Source organism: Canis aureus, chromosome 26 (assembly GCF_053574225.1).
Source record: "Canis aureus isolate CA01 chromosome 26, VMU_Caureus_v.1.0, whole genome shotgun sequence".
Classification (NCBI taxonomy): Eukaryota; Metazoa; Chordata; class Mammalia; order Carnivora; family Canidae; genus Canis; species Canis aureus.
In genome coordinates this window covers 23,589,510-23,609,138 of record NC_135636.1, presented here as the reverse complement: position 1 = coordinate 23,609,138, position 19,629 = coordinate 23,589,510, and the positions used below count along the sequence as shown (strand labels likewise).

Below are 19,629 nucleotides of genomic sequence, written 5' to 3'. Positions count from 1 at the left end.
GGTTCTCCTGCTGATATCTGAACCCAGTGAAGGCAAGAGCCTGTTAGCTCTGCAAGGGGCTCCCCATGGGAAAGAGAGGGTCAAAAGTGGCAGGGCTCAGAGAACAGAACTACTCAGCCAGAGGTTCTAAAAGGAACAGGTCACAGAAAATAATCATAGTGCTAGGCATCTTTTTCATTTAACACCTACCAATGCAATTGCATTTTCTGTCTTTTTAAAATTTATTTATTTATTTATTTATTTATTTATTTATTTGAGTGAGAAAGCTCAGAAAGAGAGAAAGAAAGAAGCAGACTCCCACTGAGCAGAGAGCCTGATGCAGGGCTCGATCCCCCGACCCTGAGATAATATGACCTGAGCCGAAGGTAGACGCTTAACCAACTGAGCCACCCAGGGGCCCCGCAATTGCATTTTCTTTAAGATTTTATTTATTTTTTCATGAGAGACACAGAGAAAGAGGCAGAGACATAGGCAGAGAGAGAAGCAGACCCCATGCAGGGAGTCTGATGTGGAACTCCATCCCAGGACTCCAGGATCATGCCCTGGGCTAAAGGCAGGCACTCAACCGCTGAGCCACCCAGACATCCCTGCATTTTCTTATTAAAACGAAAACAATTAGAAGAATTCAAAACACTGTCATTCAGAAACAGAAAATCTAGACTTAGAAAGCACCTTAAAAGGACATATAATCCCAACAGCAATTCAATGACCTATGTCCAGGCTGGGGGAAATGGGTGAAGATGGTCAAAAGGTACCAATATGTTCTGACGACATAGTGTACAGCATGGTTTACAACACCGTATTGTATATTTGAAGGCTGCTGAAAGTAGACTTAAAAGATCTCATCACAAAAAAATAAAAAATTAAAAATTAAAATAAAAGAAAAAAGATCTCATCACAAGAAAAAAAGCTATTAACTGTGAGGTAATGGATATTTTAAACTTACCATGATAAGCACTTTGTATTATATACAAATATTGAAATCATTATGTGGTACTTAAATGTATTCAACATGACATGTCAATTAATAGCACAATAAAACTGGAAGAAAAACAAAGATCAATGTCCAACAGCCTTTGGTACTCTTTGTACAGAAGCAGGGAAGACACAGAAATATCCCTCCTAGTGGCAGTCCTTGCCAATGGTTCTGAACTCCTTGGGTAAGGTCAGCCAGCCATTCTATGTTTTTCCATCCGGCAGACAAGACAACAAAAACTGTTAGCCCAAAAGGGACAGGGCCACCCTCTGAGGTCTGTATTATAATGATCAGTAGGTACCCACTTGCAGAGGCTAGGTTTGGGCATCCTATATTTTTTAAAAGATTTATATATTTATTTCAGAGAAAGAGAGAATGAGCAGGGGGAGGGGCAGAGGGAGGAGACCCTCTTATGATCTCATGACCCATGAGATCACAACCTGAGCCAAACCCTAAAAAGCCTAAAGTTTCCTATTCTTTGTTGTGAACCTGTGTTGAAACTCTTTTAATACTTCATTTTTGAGGCATCTATGTCATCTCTCTGTCAGAATATTCTAAAATCTGGCCTGGAATCAACATGGACTAGCTTAAAGAATTATTTTTTCTTCCCCCAGGGAAGACTGTGTTAACAATGTCTCTGGCTTCTGACATTTTCCTTGTTCTCCACAACTCAGAAGTGAGTGTATGAGGAATTGCGCCTGCAAATATTCTCAGGGCCCTTGTATGGCCTCTCTTGGCCAGGAAACCAGAGCATATTCAGAGTAGCACTGCCCTCAATTCTCCTGCCCAATTAGTGGCTTCTTGTTATTTTGTTTTGTTTTGTTTTAAATGGATAATTAAGCCAATAACTTTAATTGAACATAGTAGTAGTAAAATGAATATAAAGCCCAGAACAAGGAAACAAAACATTTCTCCTGGAAAAAGCCAGCCTAAAATGCCAAAGAAAAACAGATGATAGTGACACAGACGGTGACATAATAGATGTGCAAGTGCAGAACTGGGCTAGCCCTGAGCAAATGGCGAGGTCAGGCACTGCAGCAGGCAGTCCTCTCCTCCCAGCTTTTGTCCTGATGGGACAAGGCTTTGGTAAGAACAACCAAAGAGACAGAAGCTGTGTTGTAACATCAAAATAATGAGAGGTGGTTGAGATTAGTCAGATAAAAGGGCCCTTAGTCCGTAATTGCCTCCACCCCGCTGTCCATTTTTTTTTTTTTAAGATTTATTTATTTATTCATGAGAGACACAGACTGAGAGAGAGACAGAGACACAGGCAGAGGGAGAAGCAGGCTCCATGCAGGGAGCCCGGCGTGGGACCCGATCCGGGATCCCGGGATCACGGCCCGAGCCGAAGGCAGGCGCCCAACCACTGAGCCAGTCAGGCGTCCCCCGCTGTCCACTTCTTAGGCCTGTTCTCCCCCCAACTTTTAGGGACAAAAACAAACCTACAGGCAAATACTGTCAGTCCCCTTGAAGTGCTGACTTGATTTTCCAGTGGGAGGCACTGACTTCACTAACCCTTATCTTCTTCCTATCTCCTTGGTATCTTCTTGGCACATTTCACATGGTGGGCTTCTAACTTTCATTTATTCTACAGATCACAAGTTAATTTCTCTGAGAACTTAAACGCCAGGATCAGAACAAGTCCGGCAGGGGTCGTCCTCTTGAAGGCATGATAAAGGGCTCCCTGTGAGTAGGAAGCCAAAGTGAAAAGCCTTCAAAATTATCTGAGGACCCAACTCAGTTGTAAATGGCAGCGTGAAATGAAGTTGCCCAGAAGTGACCACCCTGAGGACCACTCTGCCTTTTGCCTTTCACCCTGGCTCAGTTCTCACCAGACACCTGTTCCCATGGTCGGACTGGAGAGGTGACCAGGATGAGGGCAAGCCAAAGGGCTTCCAACCTTCAGCTATCTCATAACTTTAAAAAATCTCTCTTTAGATACCTGAGAGGGGAGAATCTGACTGTCCCTCCAATTGGTTTGACAATTTTCAAGGTTTTATTTGCACTTTGTCTCAGCCAACACAAACAACTCCTAGTGAGTTATGACACAAGGACCCTCTAGTAGCAAAACACAACTCCAGCTAGAAAGGCACATACATCTCTGGCTAGAGGAGATCCCCAGGGGTTTTATTCAGTTTTAATCATACTAACTGGTTAGCCTTCAAGTGGATACTAATACCCTTAGTTTGCAGATGAAGACACTGTGGCTTAAAGAGAGTAAAGCCAGATTCTAAACCTTCCAAACCATTCTGGTTACTATCTACCTGGATACTATTTATCTTGAAGGATTTACCAGGAACTTACCTTTTTTCAAAGATTTTTAAAATTTATTTGAGACAAAGGAGAGAACACATACTCAAGTGGAGGGGCAGGAGAGAAGAAGAGAATCTTTAAGCAGATTCCTCAAGGAGCATGCCCCCCCCACTCTTAGAGCACAGAGCCTGATATGGGACTCGATCCCATGACCCATGAGATTGTGACCTCAGCTGAAACCAAGAGTCAGACGCTTAACCGACTGAGCCACCCAGGAGCCCCTTAGCAGGAGTGTACATGGACAATTTACAACTTTGGGTTTTTTCCCCTCTTACTTAGGTCAGGTTTTCTTTTTCTTTTTTTTTTTGGTTAGGTTTTCATATCATTCATTTTTTTTAAAGATTTTATTTATTTATTCATGAGAGACACAGAAAGAGAGAGAGAGAGGCAGAGACACAGCAGAGGGAGAAGCAGGCCCCATGTAGGGAGCCCGACGTGGGACTCGATCCTAGGTCTCTAGGATCAGGCCCTGGGCTGAAGGCAGTGCTAAACCGCTGAGCCACCTGGGCTGCCCTGTATCATTCATTTTTAAAAAATCAATTCTCCCAAACCTAAATTAATGTAGCCATGCTCTACAATGTAGAATTTTGGAAACTTTGACTACTCCTTCCAACATCAAGACTCAATTTTTTTTTAGATAAGGTAGCCCTCTATTTAAGCATCTTACCTCATGATGCTCCTCATGAGGCTCCTCCTTTTTAAGAGGTTGTTAATACCATTAGCCAAATATTAACATGTATGAACTTACATCTGACCAGACATAGCTTACTTGTTCTCTTGGTAAGATAGCACTTACCAAAATCTAATTTGAGAGAATATTTACAGAGACTATTCAGTCCATCCACATTAAATTCTTTGTAATGGGAGCCTAAGTGGCACCTGCAGTTTCCTGCTTGGCCCTCTTGGTGGCTGCTGCACTCATAACACACACCACCATTTGACACACTCCTTAGCAATGTGGATTCCCAGCTATAGCAAAGATAAATGTAACACGGTAATAAAAATTTAGTGGCCTATCTGAAAATTCATAGGACACCAGGGTGGCATGACACATCAGCTGGGAATCATAATTTTGGTCTCTATAATGTATCCTCCCACTGGGCTGCTCCTCAGGGCTGTATACTGGACCAAATAACACAAGGAATTTCACTCACATCTCATGTTCAAATCCCATACACAGGGCATCTGTCTCTCAGAGTAAATAAATAAAATCTTAAAAAAAAAAATCTTAAAAAAAAAAACAAAAACAAAAACCAAAAAACAAATTCCATACACAACCATCACCACACTCCTGGCCCCACCACAAATAGCTTTATCAACTATTCACTTTCTGTGTGGCCCAGTAGCAAGGAATTTCATAAGAAACACCTCTAGGAAGCTGGCTCCTTTTTTTAAGTTATCAAGATGATCATTCTTTACTCTGCATGATATCCTCTCTTTGAGACCCATGAGAAAATTCTCTCTTTGGTCTCAGTACTAGGAAAAGTTGTTTCTTCAGTTATTTTCATGTCATAATGTATGTACATCATGAACACTATCTTAAAATCATTATGGAACAAGATGGAGTAAAATTAACAAACCATTCTTTTTGGTAAACATTCAGTCTGCTGGCAACTTTTTACTATTATAATATTAAGATAAAAATCTTGGGGCACCTGAGTGGCTCAGTCAATTAAGTGTCTCCCTTTGGCTCAGGTCATGATCCCAGGTTCTTAGGATGGAGCCCAGCTCAGCAGGAAGTCTACTTATCCCTCTCCCACTGCCTCAACAACCCCCAACCCGCTCATGCTCTCTTACTCGCTCTCTCAAATAAATAAAATTAAAAAAAAAAAGATATAACAATTTTAAGTCAATTTTTTAAAAAAGATTTATTCATTTATTCATGAGAGACAGAGAAAGTAGAGACATAGGTAGAGGGAGAAGCAGGCTCCCCATGGGGAGCCTGATGTGGAACTTGATCCCAGGACCCAGGGAACCAACCTGAGCCAAAGGCAGATGCTTAACCACTGAGCCACCCAGGTGCCCCAAGTCGATTTTTGTCTTAATACAATTTTGACTTTTTTTTCTTAAGATATCCAACATATTTCTTGTTAAGGTGGCTATTTATTAATAGGATCCTTTTATCCCATTAATTTTTCTAACCAGTTTTGCTATATAGAGGAAAATTTTTCACTTGTGTACCTATGATATGTTCAATTGTCTTATTAAACCAATTGATTTTAATAAATTTTCAGGTTTTTTTTTGCGGGGGGGGGGTTCTATAATCTCAATAATAATTAGAGCCTCTTTCTCAAAATGGTAATCCTTCTCTCATTTTACATCATTAGCTAGAACTTCCAGAATTATATGAAATAATAATTGAGTTGCCATACTTGTTTTGTTCCATTAGAAAATGCTTCCAGTGTATCATCTTTGAAATAATGCTAATTGAAATATTCTTTTTATGTTAATAAAGCATTCTAACTTACAGAGTTTTTTTTTTTGAAAATCAGGGATATGCTTTGAATTCTGATTTTCTCTATATATTGAGTTTTATTATTTTTCTTATCTGACAGACTAATGAGAGATAGCACATGTTTCTAATTTTAAACCATCCTTTTATTCCTAGGATAGGCTCTATTTGGTTGTGGCAGATTGTTCTTCAAATGTTTTTCAAATTCTACTGAATTTGATTGCTCATATCTAATTTTAGATGAGATATTATTGCACATTCATATAACATTTATAAGCCCCATGCTAGGCACTGGAATATAGAGATAAAAATGAAATGGTGAGGTGGTGAAACTATTCTGTATGATATTGTAATGGTAGGTAGATATGTGACATTAGGCATTTGTCAAAATCCACAGAATCAACAACACAGTGATCCTTGATGTAAATTATGAACTTCAGTTAATAATAACGTATTAAGAGGATCCCTGGGTGGCTCGGTGGATTAGCGTCTGCCTTTGGCCCAGAGCGTGATCCTGGAGTCCCGGGGTTGAGTCCCTGCGTGGGGCTCCCTACATGGAGCCTGCTTCTGCCTCTGCCTCTGTCTCTGCCTCTCTCTCTCTCTGTCTCCTGAATAAATAAATAAAATCTTTAAAATAATAATAATAATAATAATAATAATGTATTAATATTGGCTCACCTATTATAATGTAAATGTACCACACTAATGCAAGATGCTAGTAATAGAAGAAATGACATGCAAGCAAGAGAAAGTATATGGGAATTCTTCATATTATCTGCTCACTTTCTCTGTAAACCGGAAACCATTCTAAAAAATAATGTTTTTTTTTTTCATTTTAAATCTTTTTTTTTTTTTTAACATTTTATTTAAGTAATCTCCATGCTCAATGCAGGGCTCAAATTCACATGCCCAAGATCAATAGTCGGTTGCTCTACCAATTGAGCCAGCCAGGTGCCCCTAAAAAAAAAGCCTATTAATAATAAGAATGGGGAGAAAAGTGACTGAAACAAATAAAAAACTGGAGATCAAATTGAAACAAATGAGTGTGCCATGTAAGTGACAGACTATTTTAAAACACATTACAAATGATAGTATCTGTTTCTTTGACAAATAGTGATATCCAAACACTATAGGATTCTATAGGACTCTGGTTGCCATCAAGGTCTTTCTGTGATCTTATCACCTCTGATTCCAATACCCCTGATCTTTTAAGGTCAAGTTCCTCCTGCCTTAATGCTTAATCCAGAAAAAAAGAATGGTTCAACATATGAAAATGCAGACAGCCTCACCCAGGAAGACTCTCCTCAGCCCTGCCTGAGAAATGGCCGTTTACCTGAACTCTTGCAAATACTTACAGTACTTACTTATATATTTACTCTAGTAAATATGTACAAATGAGAGCTTCTTTTCCAAATTTGGCATCTAAATAAAAGAGAGACTGCATCTGAGTATAAATTGAAGGCCATGGATCATGGCTAAAGTGCCCTGCAGTTCAGACAAGTAGCCTGGAGCCAGATAATTGAAGCATTAAAAGACAGCAAGATAATACAGGTTTATAAACAGATAAGACACAAGTCAATTTTCATTACGAAGATTTTTTTCCTTTTTTAAACAAAATATTTCAGATAAAAAAGAATATAGTAAACACTCTTATATCCACTACCTAGATTTAGCAGATATAAACACTGCCACATTTGCTTCTCATTTCAGTATTAAGGACAAAACTGAAAAGATACCAACAAAAATCATCACTATTCCCATTTCCTTTCCTTTTTTACCAAGAGGTGAACTCTAATCTGAAGTTGGTGTCTCTCATTCAAATCAGTATTGGTAAGTGTGTATCTATAATCAATATGCAGTAGTCTTAGGTATATTTTTTAAGATTTTATTTATTTATCCGAGAGAGAGAGAGAGGCAGAGACACAGGTAGAGGGAGAAGTAGGCTCCATGCAGGGAGCCCGATGCGGGACTCAATCCGGGGACTCCAGAATCACGCCCTTGGCCAAAGGCAGGCGCTAAACCACTGAGCCACCCAGGGATCCCCCAGTCTTACGTATTTTTAATGTACCTTAAGGATATACCATGCACATCATCTTACAACTGGCTTTTCCATTCAGCATTATCATTCTAAGGTTTTCCATGTTTAAATGTGGGTATCTGGTTTATTCATTTTAAAATTTTCATAGTATTTTTTTTCAAATTTTATTTATTTGAGACACACACAGAGAGAGAGAGAACATGAGTGGCAGGAGAGGGGCAGAAGGAGAGGAAGAGCAAGAAGCAGGCTCCCCACTCAGTAGGGAGTCTGATGCAGGGCTTGATCCTAGGACCTCAGGATCATGACCTGAGCAGAAGGCAGATGTTCAACCAACTAAGGTACCCAGGTGCCCCCTTCGTAGTATTCAGTTACATGACTAAAACAGTTTATTTTTTCATTGCTTTTTTTATGTACGTTTATAATTTTTTACAATGAAAAAAATGCTGTAATAAATATTCTCTACAAGTTATCTTGTGAAAAAAAGAAGAAAAGGAAAAGAAAAAATAAATGAAATGAAATGGTCTTGTCCTCAAGTCTTGAGGCATGATGGACCTCTTTTCAACAGTGACTATGGAATATAAGTTTGTAACAGAGCTTTCTGCAAATGACATTCAGTGTAGGGAAGGATGGCCTAAGTGAATGTTATCAATTTGTGGTTTTGAAATCAAGTTATGGGTTGAAGAAAAGAAATATTAACTGGAAGAGAAGATAAAATATCAAAGTGTACATAATAAGGAAAACTTATGAAATTATTTCTTAGGATTTCAAGTAATCGCTACACCCAACGTGGGCCTTGAACTCACAACCTTGAGATCAAGTAGTATGTTCCACCAACTGAACCAGCCAGGAGCCCCTATTTTATGAAACTTCTGCTTCAGTTTTATACAAATATATATAAGAAATTATATACTAGGTTCAATATAAAATTTCTTAATGTGGCTCCTCATGAAAAAAATGGATAAACACTGGCCAAAAGTATACCCAGAATTTAGGGAAGAATTCACAGGAGTAATGTTTGAACTGGAGACAACAAAGAACATGTCTGACCTCATGGACAACTCTGAAATGGGACTTACTACATACTAATGAACAATGGACAATATGTACTTGACATGGGAGTCAGGAGGCAGAACAGGAGCAGAGGAAGGACACTAAGACAGGAACCAGTAATAGCTAAAGCATAGAGATGGGACAGTGATGTTGGTTTAGGAAATGCTGAATATACCACTTAGCTTCTTAGAAGGGGAGGAGGAGGCAGGGCCAGAAAAGCAGATGCAGTCAGATGAGGAAGGCAGTGAATCTTACACCAAGGGGCTTCAGGCTACTTTACCTGTGGTCTGAGGTAGTATTTTTCTCCCAAACTGCAGATCAAGAAGCAAGAACTCACATTACTGAGACATACCAGAATTTTTTTTTTTTTTAATGAAGTAGAATAGAGTCGGAGGGCACCATACATAAGGATGGGCAGTGTTTTGTGAAACTTTTGTTTCAGTATAATTGAAACTATATTTCTAGGGTACCTGGGTGGCTTTGTTGATTAAGGTCCATCGCTTGGTCTAGGCTCAGGTCAGGATCTCAGAGTCCTGGGACTCCATACTCAGCAGGGAGTTTGCTCATGGTTTCTCTCTCCCTCTCCCTCTGCCCCTCACTCTCCTCTCATGTGCATGCATGCTTTCTCTAAAATAAATAAATAATTTTTTTTAAAAAAGGGAACTATATTTCTATCTATTATTCTGATTTTTTTTTTAAGTAATCTCTACACCGCACATGGGGCTCAAACTCACAGACCCCAAATCAAGAGTCACATGCTCTATCACCTGAAACAGCACCATTAGTCTGGGTTTTGATGTAAAAAGCATGTCTTTCTTTCCTTTTTGTATATTTTTTAAATTGGAGCTCGATTTGCCAACATATAGCATAACACCCAGTGCTCATCCCGTCAAGTGCCCCCCCCCTCAGTGCCTGTCACCCAGTCACCCATCCCCCCGCCCACCTCCCCTTCCACTACCCCTTGTTCGTTTCCCAGAGTCAGGAGTCTCTCATGTTCAGTCACCCTCTCTGATATTTCCCACTCATTTTCTCTCCTTTCCCCTTTAATCCCTTTCACTATTATAAAAAGCATTTCTTACTGAGGACTGTGATTTTAAAAAAAAAGTTTGAAAGCTACTGGACAGAAGGAAGTCACAGAAGGCTTATAACCAGGGAAAGAAATGACACTAATGAAAAGGCTGCCATTAACCTCCTAGATGACAAAGCAATTCTGAACCACTTAGAGGCAATTCACCCTTCAAGGAGTTCCCACTATCTTTTTGTTCTACATGAGGGGCCATCTTTGCAAATGGCTTCCTGAAGGCATCAAAGTATACAGTACCAAGAAATACACTAGCAATCTCAGTTTCTCCCTGGGCATTTTCTTCCTTTAATAGTTTTCTTTTTGAGGGAAAGGTGTCTAAAGAGGAAGAAGGAGGAAAATGAACTATGTATAACATATTATTGTCTCACAAGGATTTCAAAGGTACCTTCAAGGAAAAAAAAATTTTTAAAGTAAGCTATCTCCGATGTGGGGTTCAAACTCATGATCTTGAGATTAAGAGTCGTGTTCTCTACCAACTGAGCCAGCCAGCCAGCCTGAAAAAATATTTTACTTTTCAAGATTTTAATTAAACTTTTTATTTTGGCAGCCCCGGTGGCGTAGCGGTTCAGCGCCGCCTGCAGCCCGGGGCGTGATCCTGGAGACCCTGGATCAAGTCCCATGTCGGGCTCTCTGTATGATGCCTGCTTCTCCCTCTGCCTGTGTCTCTGCCTCTCTCTCTATCTCTATGAATAAATAAATAAAATCTTTTTAAAAAAATAAACTTTTTATTTTAAGATCATTGTAGATTCATGTGCAGTTGTAAGAAACAATACAGAGATCCCATGTACCCTTTAACCAGTGTCGGTTACCAGTAACCACACTTTAACCAGTAATTGCATAGCTACAACACAGTGTGTCACAAGCAGGAAGCTGACAATGACACAATCCATGATCTTACTCAATTTCCCAAGTTTACATGTACTTAGTTAGGCATGTGTGCCTATATGGATTCAGTTCTATGCAATGTTAACACATGTAGAGACATGTGTAATCACCACCACAGTCAAGACAGAACAGTTCCATCACAAGGATCCCTGGTATTGTCCTCTAAGAAGCCTTTTATTTTATTTTAAAGATTTTTTTTAAAGATTATTTACTTATTTATTGAGAGAGAGAGAGAGAGAGAGAGAGGCAGAGACACGCAGAGGGAGAAGCAGGCTCCATGCAGGGGGCCTGACGTGGAACTCGATCCCGGGTCTCCAGGATCACACCCTGGGCTGAAGGCAGTGCTAAACTGCTGAGCCACCGGGGCTGCCCTAAAGATTTTAAGTATTCTCTACATCCAATGTGGGATTCGAACTTACAATCTCAAGATCAAGAGTCACATGTTCTACCCACTGAGCCCCTAAATTCAACTCTATTATCACAGAAGTCTTAAAGTTCTTTACCCAGAACCTAAGGCCAGAACTAGGTTCCTGAGGCCAACTCAAGAGTCCAGTGAATCCGTCTACCCACATTGTAAGAAACACTTCAGTGACACATTTATTCTTGGTATACCTGATACTTAAATGATAAATATGACTATGTAGAAAAACTGTAAAAGTATATATAAAATTTAAAAAAGAACACAAAATAGTATAAGTATTATGATCACATATCTGCTAAAAATCTGTATCTAAGAGTGTGCCTTGGTGGCTCAGTTGATTGAATGTCTGACTCTTTGATTTCAGCTCAGGTCACGATCTCAGGGTCCTGGGATCAGACCCATGTGGGGCTCTACTCCAAGCTGGGAGTCTGCTTGAGAATACTCTCTCCTCTCCCTCTGCCCGTCTCCTCCATTTGCCCACACTCTCTCTCAAATAAATAAATAAATCTCTTTAAAAATCTATCATATACATGAATAGTTTGGGAGCAATGGTGCCCATGCAGAAATTTAAAATAGGCAACAGATTTAGAGTGATGGGCCACACTGTTTTTCCTTTTGTGTATTTAAAGTACATGTAAGTAGTTAAACAATCGGACTAGGTTCCTGGGGTTGCAGGATGATACCAGAGAGGACTGAGCGTATAGATATAATGCTCTAAAAAAAAAAAAAAAAATGCTCAGAGTATTTCTTGCATCTGACAGTTCCTACAGGTCTGGATGGCCAGATAGAGACAGACCTTTCTCCTTTGCCTCCCTGTACACAGGCTGAATAAGGGAAAGTTCAAGGGAAGGGTTGAGAAGGGATACAGAGGTAGGGTGATCAATCTTCTGGTCTATCCAGGATTGAGGGTTTTTCCAGAATGTGGAACTTTCTGTGCTAATACCAGAAAAGTCCCAGGCAAACTGGGACAAGTTGGTCATCTTTTCTGGAAGGTTTCTATCTGTGCTTCCTTGTAGCTTGAAGCAGCTAAGTAAGCCTTTTTGTGGTTGAGGACCCAGAACATGGGGGTAAGGAGTGTGGGGGGATGATTTAGAAGAGAATAAGGTGACCATGACACTTTCTGAACACCTGAGCATCCATCTTCCTTTGGCCTAAAAAGAAGTTGCCACAGCTGAGTTATACAACCGGATTTCTGAGTCTCACAAAAATGTAATGGAAAGTAATTCTGGCAGATACACATATTTTAAAGACTAGGCTCAAACAGGTTACAGAGGGAAAAAAAGAAGAAAAGATTACCTGTCAAATAAGAGAAAAGCATTTAACCTCAAAGAGTGGGTGGAATACCAATGCACTGAGCAATTTTATAAATTGGGCACTTCAGCTTTTAAAGAAGAACAATACTTCTTATAATTTCTAAATTGAGTTACTTGTCCATCCATGAAAAAAATGTGACTTGTGTTCATTTTTCTTCGAGCTGGTTAAAATGAAAGACAGCTGTCCTAGCACATCCCACACAGTCATCCATCAGTGAGAGGTGCACAGAAGACCAGAACAGAGGTGTGTGCACCCAGAAGCAACTTGCAATCCTATATGGTTGGAGCCCATTCACCCTTCAATGGCTTAATATGTGCACGGCTCTCTGCTAGGCACAGGTAGGCACAATTTTTACTCTTAAGAAATCATAGGCTTGGGGTGCCTGGGTGGCTCAGTGGGCCATCTGCCTTTGGCTTTCTTGCATCTGACAGTTCCTACAGGTCTGGATGGCCAGACAGAGACAGACCTTTCTCCTTTGCCTCCCTGTATGCAGGCTGAATAAGGGAAAGTTCAAGGGAAGGGTTGAGAAAGGTTCAAGGGAAGGGTTGAAAAGCATCTGCCTTTGGCTCAAGTCATGATCCCAGGGTCCTAGGATGGAGCCCCACATCAGGTTCCTTGCTCAGTGGTGGGCCTCCTTTTCCCTCTCCCTTTGATCCTACCCCTCTTCTCATGCTTGCTCTCTCTCCCTAATATATACATAAAATCTTAAAAAAAAAAAAAACCCTCATAAACTCAAATCAAGGCACAAATGGGTCTCTTAATTTTAAGAGACTCACAGTCTCAAAACAAAGAGATAAACAAAGGGTTTTGTTTTTTTTTTTTTAAGATTTTATTTATTCATGATAGACATAGGGAGAGAGAGAGAGAGAGAGAAAGAGACACAGGCAGAGGGAGAAGCAGGCTCCATGCAGGGAGCCCAACGTGGGACTCCATCCTGGGACCCCAGGACCATGCCCTGGGCCAAAGGCAGGCGCTGAACTGCTGAGCCACCCAGGGATCCCCTAAACTAAGGGTTCTAATACCATTTACTCACCACCTTAATAGAGTCAGCAAAATTCTATGGGACGCCAGGTGGAGTAGCCATGTTCTTCATGTATAAACGTGACCATTGGACCTTATTCCATCTGTTCTCACCTCTCTCCTGAATGCTTATCTCTGACTACTGCTGGACCCTCCTCAACATGTAAGTCTCTTCTGTCCTCAACAGTGTCCTCAAAAAAACCTTGCCTTGGTGCTGAGTTTTTCTTAGTGTTGCCAACTTGGCAAATAAAAATAAAAACTGCCCACTTAAATCTGGAAATCAGATGAACAATAGATTTTTTTATTTAAAAATGTCCTATGGGGCAGCCCCAGTGGCTTAGCAGTTTAGTGCCGCCTTCAGCCCAGGGTGTGATCCTGGAGACCCAGGATCGAGTCCCAGCATGGAACCTGCTTCTCCCTCTGCCTGTCTCTCTCTCTCTCTCAAACTCTGTATCTCTAATAAATAAATAAATACATAAATAAATCTTTTTTTTTTTTAGATTTTATTCATTTATTAATGTGAGACACACACGGAGGGGGAGACAGAGAGACAGAGAGACAGAGAGACAGGCAGAGGGAGAAGCAGGCTCCATGCAGGGAGCCTGATGTGGGACTCGATCCTGGGTCTCCAGGACCACCCACCAGGCTGCAGGCGGCGCTAAACCATTGCGCCACGGGGGCTGCCCTAAATAAATAAATCTTAAAAAAAAAAAAAAAAAGAATGTCCTATGTACTATCTGTGACATATGCTAAAAAATTATTTATTGCACATTCAGAAAACTAAGAACAGAAAGGAACTTCCTTAACATGATAAGGGTATTTATGCGAAACCCACAGCTAATATATTCAATGGTGAAAGACTGAAAGAATCCTCCAGAAGATCAGGAACAAGAGAAGGATGCCCACTTTTACCACTTCTATTCAATTTCATATAAGCAGCTCAAGCCAGAGAAAGTAGGCAAGAAAAAGAAATAAAAAGGTCTCCAAAGCAGAAAGAAAGAAGGAAAACTACCTTTATCCACAGATTATATGATCCTGTATATAGAAAATTCTAAAGAATCAACACATACACAAAAACTCTTATAGCTCGTAAAAGAATTAGGCAAAAATGCAGGACAAATCATTCATATTTCTAACCACTTGTAACAAGCAATTCATAGAGATGTTAAAACAGGGGTGCCTGGGTGGTTCAGTTGGTTAAGTGTCTGTCTTTAGCTCAGGTCATGATCCCACGGTCCTAGGACCGAGCCCCACATCTGGTTGCCTGTTTAGTGGGGAGCTTGCTTCTCCCTTGCCCTCTGCCTGCTGCTCTTCTTGCCTGTGTTCTCTCTCACTCTCTCTTCCCCAGTCAAATAAATAAAATCTTAAAAAAATAAAAGAAAAAAAGTGAAAATAAAACTTCCATTTATAGTAGCATTAAAAATAAAAATACTGGGATGCCTAGGTGGCTCAGTAGTTGAGTGTCTGCCTTAGGCCCAGGGTGTGATCCTGGAGTCCTGGGACTGAGTCCCACATCGGACTCCCTGCAGGGAGCCTGCCTCTCTCTCTCTCTCTCTCTCTCATGAATAAGTAAATAAAATCTTAAAAAAAAAAAAAAACTAAGGAATAAATGTAACTATGGGAGAGCAAGAATTATACACCGAAAACTATAAAATGCTGCTGAAGGGGATCCCTGGGTGGCTCAGCAGTTTAGCACCTGCCTTTGGCACAGGGTGTAATCCTGGAGTCCCCGGATCGAGTCCCACATCGGGCTCCTTGCATGGAGCCTGCTTCTCCCTCTGACTGTGTCTCTGCCTCTCTCTCTCTGTGTCTCTCATGAATAAATAAATTAAATCTTTAAAATAAAATAAAATGCTGCTGAAAGAAATTAAAAAAGACCTAAATAAATAGAAAGACATCTCCTGTTCATGGATTAAAGACTCAGTATTGTTAAGATTGAAAGATGCTAAGGGTGCCGGGTTGGTGCAGTGAATAGAGCATGCAACTCTTGATCACAGGGTCATGAGTTCAAGCGCCACACTGGGTGTGGAGTCTACTTAAAAAGAGAGACGGAGGGATCCCTGGGTGGCGCAGCGGTTTAGCGCCTGCCTTTGGCCCAGGGCGCGATCCTGGAGAGCCGGGATCGAGTCCCACGTCGGGCTCCCGGTGCATGGAGCCTGCTTCTCCTTCTGCCTATGTCTCTGCCTCTCTCTCTCTCTCTCTCTCTCTCTCTCTCTCTCTGTGACTATCATAAATAAATAAAAATTAAAAAAAAATTAAAAAAAAAAAGACGGAGAAAGAAAAGAAAGATACTAAGCACTATTAGTCATCAGGGAAATATGAATCAAAACCACAATGAGATACCACTTCACACTCACTAGAACAACTATTTAAAACACACACACACACACACACACACACACACACACACAAAGTGTTAGCAAAGATGTGGAGAAAGTGGAACCCTAATACATTGCTGTTAGAAATGTAAAATGTTATTGCCACTGTGGAAAAGCCTGGCAGTTCTTCAGTAGGTTAAATATCAAATTAACATATAACCCAACAATTTCATTTGTAGGTATATATCCAGAGTACTAGAAACAGGCATTCAAAAAAATATGCCACATCAATGTTCATAACAGCACCAGTCACAATAGTCAAAAAAGTGGAAAAATGCAGTGTCAATCAACTGATGAATGGATAAACAAGATAGGGTATGTCCAAACAGTGGACTATTATTCAGCTATACGTAATGATGTACTGGCACATGCATAACATGGGTGAATCTTAGTAACATTATACTAAGTGTAAGAAGCCACATACTGTAGGATTCCACTTTTTGGAAATATCTAGAATAGGTAAATCCACAGAAATGGAAAGCAGATAGATAGTTGCCAGGGTCTGGGGAGAGGGGTACACGTGGAATCTTTGCTTAATGGGCATGGAGTTTTTTTGGGGGGTGAAAAAAATGTTCTTGAACTAGACAGTGCTGATTGGTTGCACATCATCAATGTACTGTCACTGAATTGCACACTTGAAAAGGCCAATTTTATCCGTATTTTACCACAAAACATTATTACTTATCTGAAATTCAAATTTTTTTTAAAGATTTTATTTATTCATGACAGACAGAGAGGCAGAGACACAGGCAGAAGGAGAAGCAGGCTTCACACAAAGAGCCCAATGTGGGACTCAATCCTGGGACTCCAGGATCACGCACTGAGCCGAAGGCAGGCCCTAAATGGCTGAGCCACCCAGGTGTCCCCAAAATTCAAATTTAACCAGGCATTCTGTATTTTTTTTTAATTTTTATTTATTTATGATAGTCAGAGAGAGAGAGGCAGAGACATAGGCAGAGGGAGAAGCAGGCTCCATGCACCAGGAGCCCGACGTGGGATTTGATCCCGGGTCTCCAGGATCGCACCCTGGGCCAAAGGCAGGCGCTAAACCACTGCGCCACCCAGGGATCCCCGGCATTCTGTATTATATTGGCAATCCTACTCCCACTCTGTATCCTGCTCAAGGTTTCCCTTCTCTTCAAAGGTTCTCAAGGAATTGCCCCAACATTTGCAACCCATTCCTTAATTCTCAATATTCAACAGGTGTGCAGTCTGGTTTTTGCTCTGACAATCCAATTCAAACTGCTATTGTTAATGTCATCAGTGATGACCAAGTTGGAGATTTTTGGTTCTTGCCCTCACTGCTCTCTCCCTAGCAACTGACATGGTGCAAATCCTCTCCTTTCCTATTGGCTTCTGTGCAATGAAAGGTTAACTCGGCAGGTTTGGGGCGGCGGGGGTTCAAACCCTGCACATTCCCAAAAAACTGGCCCTTTACTAGCTCCTTGGAGATCATCTCTAAGCCCTTGGAACATCCTTCCTGTTAAGACTGTCTGCATACACCTGAGACCTTGAGCTACACCAGACAGCTTACACTACCAATGTGATTTATGGTGGGGGCTTGGGCATGTCAGTTGGACCTCTGAAGGGGGTGAGGACTGAATAACTAAGGCCAGCCACGTGGGCACTCCATGCCTACATGACTCCCCCCCCCCGCCCCATAAAAACCCTGCACAGGCTCCGGTGAGCTACCCTGATTAGTAATATGGATAAATGTTGGCAAATATCACTGTTGGGATGAAATTAAGACCTGCCCATGTGACCGCACTGGAAAAGGACAACTGAAAGCTTGTACCTGGTCTCTCCTAAACTCTACATTATGTGCCTTTTTCCTTTGCTGATTTGAATCTGTATCCTTTCACTGTAATAAACCATAACTGTGAGTATAACAGCTTTTACAAGTTCTGTGAATCCTTTTTGTGAGGGTAGTTTGAGGACCCTTGACAAACTTGTGTTACCATTTTCCCTAAGTGTGGTTATTTCTTCTTTTTTTATCTTTACCACTGGGTCCCCTTAGCTTTGCTCTCCCTATAAATGCTGGTATTCTTTCTATTCTTGGTTATCTTTTCTTCCCTGATCCCCAAACTGCAATAACATCCTATCCACCTGTCCAGGCGATTTCACTCACTTGTGGTTCTGCCACCTGCCCAGATCCCCATCTGAGACCTCAGCCTGGCTATTTCTGCCTGGAAGCTCATCTTAGAGGTGACCAGGTGAGATTAACTAACCCTCTACCCAAACACCTTTCCTGCTTTGGTTCCAATTTTAGTTGCTGACTCCATATCAATGTGGTCAACACTAAAATCCCCATTCCCTAATCCAACCAATCAGCAAGTCTTGCCTTTCTCCTTCCAATCACCTCTGAAACTCAGACTTTCCATTCCCATAGTTCTGGCCCTCATTATGTCTCACCTGAGCTCTTACACTCATTTGTGAAATATTCTCCCTAATATATCTCATATACCCTTCCTCAATCTCATTCTATCCTTTTTACCTAACAGTTCTAAAACATGAATCTGCCCAATTATTCCTACTTAAGACTCCCTTAGAAGCACCCAGCCCCTATATACTTAGGCTCTTTAGTAACGCTGTTAACTGTGACCCAGATCTGCTCTACCTCTCTACCCCCACCCTCTGCCTTCTTTCCACCTCAACTCCCCAGCAATGCCTAACCACTCTAAATTCCCAGACCATATTCACTAAACATTATCATCTCTGTGCTGCAACCCACTACATGCACTGGAGATTAATTAGATAACAAAACACAGTTAACTCAAAGGGCTATTGTTAATTCTTTTTTTTTTAATTAAGATTTTATTTATTTATTCATGAGAGACAGAGAGAGGCAGAGACACAGGCAGAGGGAGAAGCAGGCTCCTTGCAGGAGCCCAATGTGGGACTCGATCCATGAACTGGGATCATGCCCTGAGCCAAAGGCAGACACTCCACTGCTGAGCCACCCCGGTGTCCCCAGAATAATTTCTGATACTGCTAAGTGCAGTGAGGAAAATGAAGCTGAAGATGACAGAGCATGATCAAAAGCCAACCAAGGTACTGTTTTGCCTGGGAAGGGAAGCGACCTTTGAGAGGAAATCTGAATAAGGGTGGGAGGGATCTTTTTTAAAATTCTCACCCCTAAATGTTTACAAAGGTTACTTGTATTAAGTTGCTTACACATATATAGGATCCATATACATAGGATCTCTTTATATATAACCTCTTTATGTTTATGGTGCTAATACAACCAAACCTGAAGCCCACTAGACTTCTTATGGAAGGTAATGCATTTCCTTCTTGTTTGAACCACTTCTCATGAAAAACATTCCACCTGGTCATTGGATTTGGGAATCACTGACCCAACAGACATTCATTTAATTCCACTTTTCTACATCCAATTTTAGGGAAAAAATATTTGGAGGGAAAGGTAGGGGGAAGAATTTATGCAAGAGAAGTAGAAATGCAGTAGAGGGGGCTAGAGGACATTAAGCTCACTAATTTTTTTTTTTTAATTTTTATTTATTTTATGATAGTCACACAGAGAGAGAGAGAGGCAGAGACACAGGCAGAGGAAGAAGCAGGCTCCATGCACCAGGAGCCCGATGTGGGATTCGATCCCGGGTCTCCAGGATCGCGCCCTGGGCCAAAGGCAGGCGCCAAACCGCTGCGCCACCCAGGGATCCCAAGCTCACTAATTCTGA

The 19,629-nt window shown here is 41.0% G+C and overlaps 1 protein-coding gene across 5 annotated transcripts in view; it reads right to left on the bottom strand.

The window, feature by feature from the left end:
• The window catches only part of UBOX5 (U-box domain containing 5), a 42,025-nt gene that overhangs the window by 9,636 nt on the left and 12,760 nt on the right, over nucleotides 1-19,629 (bottom strand). Inside the window, exon 2 of one of the 5 annotated variants that reach the window (XM_077872413.1) lies at nucleotides 9,300-9,456. The exons of the other annotated variants lie outside the window; for them this stretch is intronic. The gene's annotated coding sequence lies outside the window, so the exon portion shown is untranslated. The remainder of the gene's footprint in view (nucleotides 1-9,299; nucleotides 9,457-19,629) is intronic. 5 annotated transcript variants of the gene reach the window in all.